Raw genomic sequence first — 12,227 nt, 5'->3', positions numbered from 1 at the left:
GGTCTCCCCAGTGTAGAGGAGACCGCATTGTGAGCAGCGAATACAATATAGTAAATTGAAAGAAGCACATGTAAATCCTGTTTCACCACGGCATCTTCCCGTGCGAGGAGATGCAACACCTGCCCATTCACCTCCTCCCTTCCGACCGTCCAGGGTCCCAAACACTCCTTCCAGGTGAAACAGCCTCTGTAATATCTAAGCGGCTCATACATTCTCCACAAGCCTTCCAAATTTCTATAGTGAGCTGTGCTAAAAATGCGATGGTCTTTCTCCCTGTTATCACGACATCAGACACAAACATATCTAGAAGGGCAAGGGCAGCAGATACATAGGACCACCATTAACTCCAAGCTCCCCTCCAAGTCACACACCATCCTGACTTGGACAAATATCACCGTTCATCATCGCTGGGTCAAACTCCTGGAACTCCTGACCTAACAGCATTGTGGGAGTACTTTCACCACATGGACTACAGCGGTTCAAGAAGGCGGCTCACCACCACCCTCTCAAGGGCAACTAGGGGTGGGCAATAAATGCTGGCCATGCCAGTGACGCCCACATCCCAAGAATGAAAAAAAAATCTGCAAATCAGTTTATTTAGAATATTGATTTAATGGAACACAAATGCTATTTCCACCTTCTGATTGTAAAGTGAGATCCTTTATGTAAACTCAACTCTCTTTTGATTTCAGTGTAATTTAAACATTGCCATTTAAAACCCTCCAAGAACAGGATGAATCATGATTTATTTTCTAAATGTGATAAAGGCTACAAAAACCTCAAGCACTGGTGTCTAGATCAAGACAATAACTTCATACCCTGACTAATTCATTTACCCATCCATTTGGCCCTCTTCTGCCAGAGCAACTTACTGATGACTATTTAAAAGGTTGTGGAGATGCCGGTGATGGACTGGGGTTGACAATTGTAAACAATTTTACAACACCAAGTTATAGTCCAACAATTTTATTTGAAATTCACAAGCTTTCGGAGGCTTCCTCCTTCCTCAGGTGAATGTTGTGGGAAAAAAAATGAGGAAAGAGGAAGGAGGAAGCCTCCGAAAGCTTGTGAATTTCAAATAAAATTGTTGGACTATAACTTAATATTTAAAAGGAGGCAGCCATACTTATTGCTAACTATATCAAACCATGTGATCGTGCTTCCAATTGCATCTATTTCTAGGGCCAGGAGTGTAGTGGAGGACAAACATAGGTAGGCTGAGTGTAGCCCCTTTTCATTTTTGGAGGCTAAAATTGGAGGATTAAATATGATTGTTTTATCAAAAAAAAATGCATCCATAATTTTTCTCACTAATAAATTTATGGTATCCAATTTTCTTAAAAAAACTGCAAACCCCAGCAACCCCCAAAACTGCCAGGCTCTTTCTCCCTCCCCCCACAATGCTCCCCCTCCTTACTCTTGCTGGACTTCAGGACTCCATTCCCCAGACTTCCTCCCCACTCTCAGATTCCTGGGACCCTTTCTCAGCGCACACAAACCGTATTCCCAGTGTTCTCTGATCTCAGACCCTGGGTCTCCTGAAAATAGTGCTACATCCTAGACCCCACTCCCATACTGGTAGTCCCCAGGGCCCCTTCCCCGTACTCTCGGGGCTGCCCCTGATGCTGATAAGTCAATGTTTTTGGTAATATTACTTGGCATTATACTCACAGTGAGCAACTTCGCCAGAGATCTGTTGAATATTTCAATAAATTGAAGGCTAAGGTTTCGTGAAACAGAAACGAATCAAGTGGAGATGTCGTATCCAAATGGTGCACTGGCTTCTTCGAGCCATTCTGTGGTCAGACATAAGTTGCAATGACTTTTTAAAAAAACAAAGCTTCCCCCTGATGTAGCACTGTCACTGAGATACAGTTCCACAGACACTGGCAACTCTGTCCAAGTTGCTATGTGAACCTAACAAGTGAAGGCTGGTAGGCTATTCAACCATGGAGGCCATCGCAGCCTAATCTGACTCTGTCCTCACCCAGTGACCTCACACCCCACACCTTCCAGCAGCCACCACCCGGACACCGATCAGGAGAAGGAGCCCTGGCTGATTTGTTCCACCCTCCCCTTCTTAGCCCAAGGGTGCTGAGGCCAAGTGTAATGAGCCTACCGCCATCTCAGCTCAGATCAGCTGACTCAGCACAGCCTGGGCATCCAAGCTGGGATCTTGCTGCTCCCACACACACAGCTACTAGAGGGGTGGTGGATATTTGTCTCGCCCGCTGTTGAATTCAGGGAAGAATCTGAAACCATCCCGGGCTAAAGAGAAGGAAGAAAGATACTGCCAGAGGATTTTAACACTGGGGACAGACTCTGCCGTGGTTTGCTGTCATCTGTTCACTACGTCATTCTTGGAGTATTCCTCTATCCTTGCCTGGATTACTTAAATCTTATTAGGTAAGAGTATCAAGGGAGCGAAGGTCGGTAAATGGAGTTGAGGTACGGATCAGCCAAGATCTAATCGAATGGCGGAACAGGTTCAAAGGGCTGAATGGCCTACTGGGTGTTCCTAATGTTCCTATGTTTTTCAGATCAATAGACAGAAGAGAATGAAGAGATTCTACGGGGAATACAGGAACTAGTAGAAATCTTCTCTCTGTGAAGGAGAGGAAACAGTTGGCAGGTATTAACCTTTTTTAAGTCATTTCAATTGGGAGCAGTGATGGAAGAATCCCAGACAAGGTAGTAGTTTGAGCAGTGACATTGGGGTAGAGGGGTGTACAGAGTGGAGTGCCCCAGGGATCGGTGTTGAGATCCCTACTGCTTCGTATTTACGTCAACAACTTGGATTCATAAACTCTGTGCAAGCTGCTCAAATACGTGGATGATACTAAATCAGAGTTGTCCAATACATTACTCATGTGGCTAATTGAGAATTCAGATATGGCTAATTGCATTTCTGATTAGTAAATAAAAAAATGAGTAATAGACACCATCGTCGGATCTGTGATCTCAAGACTCATATTCACAAGACGTACGCATGTGAACTTTAACCTTTTTGTGTGTTTGTTGGTAAAATGGTGAGACAAAAGGCAGAGTGTGTGAGTGTTACGTTGAGTTATATCGAGTTGCATCGAAACTACGGCACAGAAACAGGCCATTCAGCCCAACTGGTCTATGCCAGTGTTAATGCTCCACATGAGCCTCCTCCTTCCCTACTTCATCTAACCCAATCAGAATAAATTCTATTCCTTCTATTCCTTTCTCCATGTGCTTATCCAGCTTCCCCTTAAATGCATCAATGCTAGTTGCCTCATCTACTCCTTGTGGTAGTGAGTTCCACATTCTTATCACTCTTTGGGTAAAGAAGTTTCTCCTGAATTCCCTATTGGATTTATTAATGACCAATTTATATTTATGACCTCTAGTTTTGGACTCCCCCACAAGTGAAAACATTTTCTCCAGGTATACCCCATCGAACCCCTTCATTAAAGACCTCTATCAGATCACCCCTCAGCCTTCTTTTTTCTGTTCAGCCTTTTCTGATAAGTATATCTTCTCAGTTCTGGTATCATCCTTGTGAAACTTTTTTTGCATCCTCTCCAGTGCCTAATATGGAGACCAGAACTGTTCACAATACTCCAGGTGTGGTCTAACCAAGGTTCTGTACAAGTTTAACAAAACTTCTTTGCTTTTCAATTCTATCCCTCTAGAAATGGGGGATTGGCCTTATTATGGCCTTATTAATCTGTTCGCTACTTTTAGTGATTTGTGTATCTGTACCCCTAGATCCCTTCACTCCTCTATCCCATTTAGACTCTTATTACCCAAGCAGTATGTGGCCTTCTTATTCTTCCTACCAAAATGCACCACCTCACACTTACATATATTGAAATTCATTTGCCAATTACACGCCCATTCTGCAAGTTTATTAATGTTCTCTTGCATTTTGATGCATTATTCCTTTGTATTAACTACATACCCCAATTTGGTGTCGTCCGCAAATTTTGAGATTGTACTTCTGATTCCCGAATCCAAATCGTTAATGTAAATGGTGAACAACAATGGTCCCAGCACCGATCCCTGTGGAACACCACTTCCCACATTTTGCCAGTCTGAGTAGCTACCCTTAACCCCCTACTCTCTGTTTTCTGTTTTGTAGCCAACTTGCGATCCATTCTGTTACTTGTCCTCTGACTCCAAATGCTCTGACCTTAGTCATGAGTCTACTATGTGGTATCTTAATGAAGCCTTTTGAAAATCCAAGTATATTCCATCTACTGCATTACTCTTGTCTACTCTTCCTGTTACTTCTTCAAAGAATTCAATAAGGTTGGTCAAACATGACTTTCCCTTCTGAAATCCATGCTGACTATTCTTTATTATATTTTCGTTCGCTAGATGTCTGTTGTATCTTTGAGTAAAGAGTGTTCTTTGATCGTTGTGTGTACTTTACTTCCTTGATTATTGCTTATTGGTTATCTGCTAAAATGGTGTGTCCACAGGTGAAAACACTGGCCTTCACCATGGAAACACCAGCCACATTGTATAAAGAGGGCAGCTGTCATCATGGTCAGCTCAATCAATCAGAATAACCGTTCCACGCTAGCAGAAGCAAGCAAGCCCAACCAATAACAAGCAGCTCCAACAGGGTACGTTATAGCAAAGGACAAGCAGCATCCCAACCGCATTGTGGACGGAGAGCAGGGGGAGGGTGTGGACGGAGAGCGGGGGAGGGTGTGGACGGAGAGCGGGGGAGGGGGCGGACGGAGAGCGGGGGAGGGGGCGGACGGAGAGCGGGGGAGGGGGCGGACGGAGGGCGGGGGAGGGGGCGGACGGAGGGCGGGGGAGGGGGCGGACGGAGGGCGGGGGAGGGGGCGGACGGAGGGCGGGGGAGGGGGCGGACGGAGGGCGGGGGAGGGGGCGGACGGAGGGCGGGGGAGGGGGCGGACGGAGGGCGGGGGAGGGGGCGGACGGAGGGCGGGGGAGGGTGCGGACGGAGAGCGGGGGCGGGTGCGGACGGAGAGCGGGGGAGGGTGCGGACGGAGAGCGGGGGAGGGTGCGGACGGAGAGCGGGGGAGGGTGCGGACGGAGAGCGGGGGAGGGTGCGGACGGAGAGCGGGGGAGGGTGCGGACGGAGAGCGGGGGAGGGTGCGGACGGAGAGCGGGGGACGGAGAGCGAGGGAGGGGAGGGACGGAGAGCGAGGGAGGGGAGGGACGGAGAGCGGGGGAGGGTGCGGACGGAGAGCGAGGGAGGGGAGTGACGGAGAGCGAGGGAGGGGAGGGACGGAGAGCGAGGGAGGGGAGGGACGGAGAGCGAGGGAGGGGAGGGACGGAGAGCGAGGGAGGGTGTGGACGGAGAGCGGGGGAGGGGAGGGACGGAGAGCGGGGGAGGGTGCGGACGGAGAGCGAGGGAGGGGAGTGACGGAGAGCGGGGGAGGGGAGGGACGGAGAGCGAGGGAGGGGAGGGACGGAGAGCGGGGGAGGGGAGGGACGGAGAGCGAGGGAGGGGAGGGACGGAGAGCGGGGGAGGGTACGGTGCCTCACATTATGCGAGTGAACATTGTCAGCAGTCACTCTGAAGGCGCAGTATCCTCTATAACTCCTGATAAAGGCTCGAAGCTGCACTAAGATGTGCCAGAATTCCAAGCTTTGGTGAAAGAGAGAAACTGTAAAGTTCTGCCCTGATTGGTGGTGAATGTTTAAATCCCATGTGAAATCCAGTTCCCTGGATTGTGTGGGGGGGCGTTTTCTCCTCAAATTACTGCATGTGGATAAAATGGTGTCACTGTCGCTCTGCCTGGGGCTGGTCAATGATTTCTATTGGACAACACTGTTCTAAACTTGAGTGGGGCAGTCGAGTCTGATGAGGCAGCTGAAGAACTCTGAAATGAGCCAGGTGAGATCTGCACGTAGTGCGGACAGTGACAGATAAACGCAATGCCGAAAAGTGGAAATTACAGCACATCGGAATTAAAATATAGGCATCCTGTGAACAGTGTTGTAAAAGCTCAGAGTGGAAGAGATTTAAAGGTGACAATAGATTTGGTCCCAGTCAGTGTGGAGCAGGCAGACTGGGCCATCTTGGCTCATTTGAAGACACTCTCTCCTCTGGGTCAGGTGGTCGTGGATTAAAGCTCCACGCTGGTACGCGACCATTTATCTTTGGCTGACACTTTAGTGCAGTGATGAGGGAGTTCTGTGTTGTCAGAAGTTTAGGCTCTGCTGGAGGATGAAACACTTCACAGCTCAGGGAGGGACCAGCTCGTGCAGTCCTGCCCAATTTCCTGGCCCTCGCACTCCGTCATACCCGAAAACTACTTCTTCATTTGTGCCAGGCCCTACTGACCTGGGAAACTCTACTCAGCCTCTCAACGACCTACGCCCAAGATGGCTTTCCCCTCCAAACAAGGTCACTTGCCTTTGCTACCACTTCAGCAGCAGCCCTTCCAAGGCACCATCTTCAAAAGGGAGGTTATGTCCACATTGCTTCTTGCCTCCATCGTCCTGACCAGCAATGGCCATTTAAGAGGAGCTACCTTGATGGATTTCTCTCCCTTCCACTCACCCACCCACCAAACCAGTGAAGCTGCTGCTCAGGCAGCCTGCTCCCGTTCTCCATCCACAGGGTTTAGGATGAGGTAACTTCATAAATCTGGCCCTCCTCACCACGGGCACAGGCCCCTCCTCACCACGGGCACGGGCCCCTCCTCACCACAGGCACAGGCCCCTCCTCACCACGGGCACAGGCCCCTCCTCACCACGGGCACAGGCCCCTCCTCACCACGGGCACAGGCCCCTCCTCACCACGGGCACAGGCCCCTCCTCACCACGGGCACGGGCCCCTCCTCACCACGGGCACAGGCCCCTCCTCACACTGGGCACGGGCCCCTCCTCACCACGGGCACAGGCCCTTCCTCACCACGGGCACGGGCCCCTCCTCACCACGGGCACAGGCCCCTCCTCACCACGGGCACAGGCCCCTCCTCACCACGGGCACAGGCCCTTCCTCACCACGGGCACAGGCCCCTCCTCACCACGGGCACAAGCCCCTCCTCACCACGGGCACAGGCCCCTCCTCACCACGGGCACAGGCCCCTCCTCACCACGGGCACGGGCCCCTCCTCACCACGGGCACGGGCCCCTCCTCACCACGGGCACAGGCCCCTCCTCACCACGGGCTCAGGCCCCTCCTCACACTGGGCCCAGGCCCTTCCTCACCACGGGCACAGGCCCTTCCTCACCACGGGCACGGGCCCCTCCTCACCACGGGCACAGGCCCCTAGTCACCACGGGCACAGGCCCCTCGTCACCATGGGAACAGGCCCCTCCTCACCATGGGCACAGGCCCCTCCTCACCACGGGCACAGGCCCCTCCTCACCACGGGCACAGGCCCCTCCTCACCACGGGCACAGGCCCCTCCTCACCACGGGCACAGGCCCCTCCTCACCACGGGCACAGGCCCCTCCTCACACTGGGCCCGGGCCCCTCCTCACCACAGGCACAGGCCCCTCCTCACCACGGGCACAGGCCCCTCCTCACCACGGGCACAGGCCCCTCCTCACACTGGGCCCGGGCCCCTCCTCACACTGGACACAGGACCCTCCTCACACTGGACACGGGCCCCTCCTCACACTGGGCACGGGCCCCTCCTCACCCTGGGCACAGGCCCCTCCTCACACTGGGCACGGGCCCCTCCTCACACTGGGCACGGGCCCCTCCTCACCATGGGCCCAGGCCCCTCCTCACCGCGGGCATGGGCCCCTCCTCACCACGGGCACAGGCCCCTCCTCACCACGGGCACAGGCCCCTCCTCACCACGGGCACAGGCCCCTCCTCACCACGGGCACAGGCCCTTCCTCACCACGGGCACAGGCCCCTCCTCACCACGGGCACAGGCCCCTCCTCACCACGGGCACAGGCCCCTCCTCACCACGGGCTCAGGCCCCTCCTCACACTGGGCCCAGGCCCCTCGTCACCACGGGCACAGGCCCCTCCTCACCACGGGCACGGGCCCCTCCTCACCACAGGCACAGGCCCCTCCTCACCACAGGCACAGGCCCCTCCTCACCACGGGCACGGGCCCCTCCTCACCACAGGCACAGGCCCCTCCTCACCACGGGCACAGGCCCCTCCTCACCACGGGCACAGGCCCCTCCTCACCACGGGCTCAGGCCCCTCCTCACACTGGGCCCAGGCCCCTCGTCACCACGGGCACAGGCCCTTCCTCACCACGGGCACGGGCCCCTCCTCACCACGGGCACAGGCCCCTCGTCACCATGGGAACAGGCCCCTCCTCACCATGGGCACAGGCCCCTCCTCACCACGGGCACAGGCCCCTCCTCACCACGGGCACAGGCCCCTCCTCACCACGGGCACAGGCCCCTCCTCACACTGGGCCCGGGCCCCTCCTCACCACAGGCACAGGCCCCTCCTCACCACGGGCACAGGCCCCTCCTCACCATGGGCACAGGCCCCTCCTCACCACGGGCACAGGCCCCTCCTCACCACGGGCACAGGCCCCTCCTCACCACGGGCACAGGCCCCTCCTCACACTGGGCCCGGGCCCCTCCTCACCACAGGCACAGGCCCCTCCTCACCACGGGCACAGGCCCCTCCTCACCACGGGCACAGGCCCCTCCTCACCATGGGCACAGGCCCCTCCTCACCACAGGCACAGGCCCCTCCTCACCACGGGCACAGGCCCCTCCTCACCATGGGCACAGGCCCCTCCTCACACTGGGCCCGGGCCCCTCCTCACACTGGGCTCAGGCCCCTCCTCACCACGGGCACAGGCCCCTCCTCACACTGGGCCCGGGCCCCTCCTCACCACAGGCACAGGCCCCTCCTCACCACGGGCACAGGCCCCTCCTCACACTGGACACGGGCCCCTCCTCACACTGGGCACGGGCCCCTCCTCACCCTGGGCACAGGCCCCTCCTCACACTGGGCACGGGCCCCTCCTCACCATGGGCCCAGGCCCCTCCTCACCACGGGCCCGGGCCCCTCCTCACACTGGGCCCGGTCCCCTCCTCACACTGGGCCCGGGCCGCTCCTCACACTGGACACAGGCCCCTCCTCACACTGGACACGGGCCCCTCCTCACACTGGACACAGGCACCTCCTCACACTGGACACGGGCCCCTCCTCACACTGGACACAGGCCCCTCCTCACACTGGACACAGGCCCCTCCTCACACTGGACACGGGCCCCTCCTCACACTGGGCCCGGTCCCCTCCTCACACTGGGCCCGGGCCCCTCCTCACACTGGACACAGGCCCCTCCTCACACTGGGCCCGGGCCCCTCCTCACACTGGGCCCGGGCCCCTCCTCACACTGGACACAGGCCCCTCCTCACACTGGACACAGGCCCCTCCTCACCCTGGGCACAGGCCCCTCCTCACCATGGGCACAGGCCCCTCCTCACCATGGGCACAGGCCCCTCCTCACACTGGGCACAGGCACCTCCTCACACTGGACACAGGCCACTCCTCACACTGGGCACGGGCCCCTCCTCACACTGGGCACAGGCCCCTCCTCACCCTGGGCACAGGCCCCTCCTCACACTGGACACAGGCCCCTCCTCACACTGGGCCCGGGCCCCTCCTCACACTGGACACAGGCCCCTCCTCACACTGGGCACAGGCCCCTCCTCACACTGGGCCCGGGCCGCTCCTCACACTGGGCCCAGGCCCCTCCTCACACTGGGCACGGGCCCCTCCTCACACTGGGCACAGGCCCCTCCTCACACTGGGCCCAGGCCCCTCCTCACACTGGGCCCGGGCCCCTCCTCACCATGGGCACAGGCCCCTCCTCACACTGGGCACGGGCCCCTCCTCACACTGGGCCCGGGCCCCTCCTCACCATGGGCACAGGCCCCTCCTCACACTGGGCCCGGGCCCCTCCTCACACTGGGCACGGGCCCCTCCTCACACTGGGCCCAGGCCCCTCCTCACCATGGGCACAGGCCCCTCCTCACACTGGACTCGGGCCCCTCCTCACACTGGGCACAGGCCCCTCCTCACACTGGACACAGGCCCCTCCTCACACTGGGCCCGGGCCCCTCCTCACACTGGGCCCGGGCCCCTCCTCACACTGGGCCCGGGCCCCTCCTCACACTGGACACAGGCCCCTCCTCACCATGGACACAGGCCGCTCCTCACACTGGGCCCGGGCCCCTCCTCACACTGGGCACGGGCCCCTCCTCACACTGGACACAGGCCGCTCCTCACACTGGGCCCGGGCCCCTCCTCACACTGGGCACGGGCCCCTCCTCACACTGGACACAGGCCCCTCCTCACACTGGACACAGGCCCCTCCTCACCCTGGGCACGGGCCCCTCCTCACACTGGGCACGGGCCCCTCCTCACACTGGGCCCAGGCCCCTCCTCACACTGGGCACAGGCCCCTCCTCACACTGGGCCCGGGCCCCTCCTCACACTGGGCCCAGGCCCCTCCTCACACTGGGCACGGGCCCCTCCTCACACTGGGCCCGGGCCCCTCCTCACACTGGACACAGGCCCCTCCTCACCCTGGGCACAGGCCCCTCCTCACATTGGACACAGGCCCCTCCTCACCATGGGCACGGGCCCCTCCTCACACTGGACACAGGCCGCTCCTCACACTGGGCCCGGGCCCCTCCTCACACTGGGCACGGGCCCCTCCTCACACTGGACACAGGCCCCTCCTCACACTGGACACAGGCCCCTCCTCACACTGGGCACGGGCCCCTCCTCACACTGGGCCCGGGCCCCTCCTCACACTGGACACAGGCCCCTCCTCACACTGGGCACGGGTCCCTCCTCACCCTGGGCCCAGGCCCCTCCTCACACTGGACACAGGCCCCTCTGCACACTGGACACGGCCCCTCCTCACCCTGGGCACAGGCCCCTCCTCACCCTGGACACAGGCCCCTCTGCACACTGGACACGGCCCCTCCTCACCCTGGGCCCAGGCACCTCCTCACACTGGACACAGGCCCCTCTGCACACTGGACACGGCCCCTCCTCACCCTGGGCCCAGGCCCCTCCTCACACTGGGCTCAGGCCCCTCCTCACACTGGGCCCGGGCCCCTCCTCACACTGGGCTCGGGCCCCTCCTCACCATGGGCACGGGCCCCTCCTCACCATGGGCACGGGCCCCTCCTCACCCTGGGCACGGGCCCCTCCTCACACTGGGCACGGGCCCCTCCTCACCATGGGCACGGGCCCCTCCTCACCATGGGCCCGGGCCCCTCCTCACACTGGACACGGGCCCCTCCTCACACTGGGCCCGGGCCCCTCCTCACACTGGGCACAGGCCCCTCCTCACCATGGGCACAGGCCCCTCCTCACACTGGACACAGGCCCCTCCTCACACTGGGCCCAGGCCCCTCCTCACACTGGACCCAGGCCCCTCCTCACACTGGGCACGGGCCCCTCCTCACACTGGACACAGGCCCCTCCTCACACTGGGCCCAGGCCCCTCCTCACACTGGGCACAGGCCCCTCCTCACACTGGGCCCAGGCCCCTCCTCACACTGGGCCCAGGCCCCTCCTCACACTGGGCACGGGCCCCTCCTCACACTGGGCCCAGGCCCCTCCTCACACTGGGCACAGGCCCCTCCTCACACTGGGCCCAGGCCCCTCCTCACACTGGGCACAGGCCCCTCCTCACACTGGGCACAGGCCCCTCCTCACACTGGGCCCGGGCCCCTCCTCACACTGGACACGGGCCCCTCCTCACACTGGGCACGGGCCCCTCCTCACCCTGGGCCCAGGCCCCTCCTCACACTGGGCACAGGCCCCTCCTCACACTGGGCCCGGGCCCCTCCTCACACTGGACACGGGCCCCTCCTCACACTGGACACGGGCCCCTCCTCACACTGGGCACGGGCCCCTCCTCACACTGGGCACGGGCCCCTCCTCACACTGGGCCCAGGCCCCTCCTCACACTGGGCCCAGGCCCCTCCTCACACTGGTGGTCACAGCTCTGATTTTGCTGACGGTGCTCTCGTGTAAAGGATATCTCGGTTCTGTTAACATTGTTCTTTCGGTCTGGTTTAAAAGGCCGTTTGCTGGATGATCGACGGCATGTTCTCCTTATTGGAAACTACTTGGTGATTTCAGCTGAAACGACATCACAATTCAAGCCTGAGGTCGATGGCTTTAGCATCACGGAGCTGCAGCGTTCGAGGACAGCATTCAGACCTGGGAAGGTGCAGTGTTTGAGGACAGCATTCAGACCTGGGAAGGTGCAGCGTTTGAGGACAGCATTCAGACCTGGGAAGGTGAAGTG

The sequence above is a fragment of the Heptranchias perlo genome, chromosome 11 (assembly GCF_035084215.1).
Source record: "Heptranchias perlo isolate sHepPer1 chromosome 11, sHepPer1.hap1, whole genome shotgun sequence".
Lineage (NCBI taxonomy): Eukaryota > Metazoa > Chordata > Chondrichthyes > Hexanchiformes > Hexanchidae > Heptranchias > Heptranchias perlo.
This window is presented reverse-complemented; position numbering follows the sequence as displayed.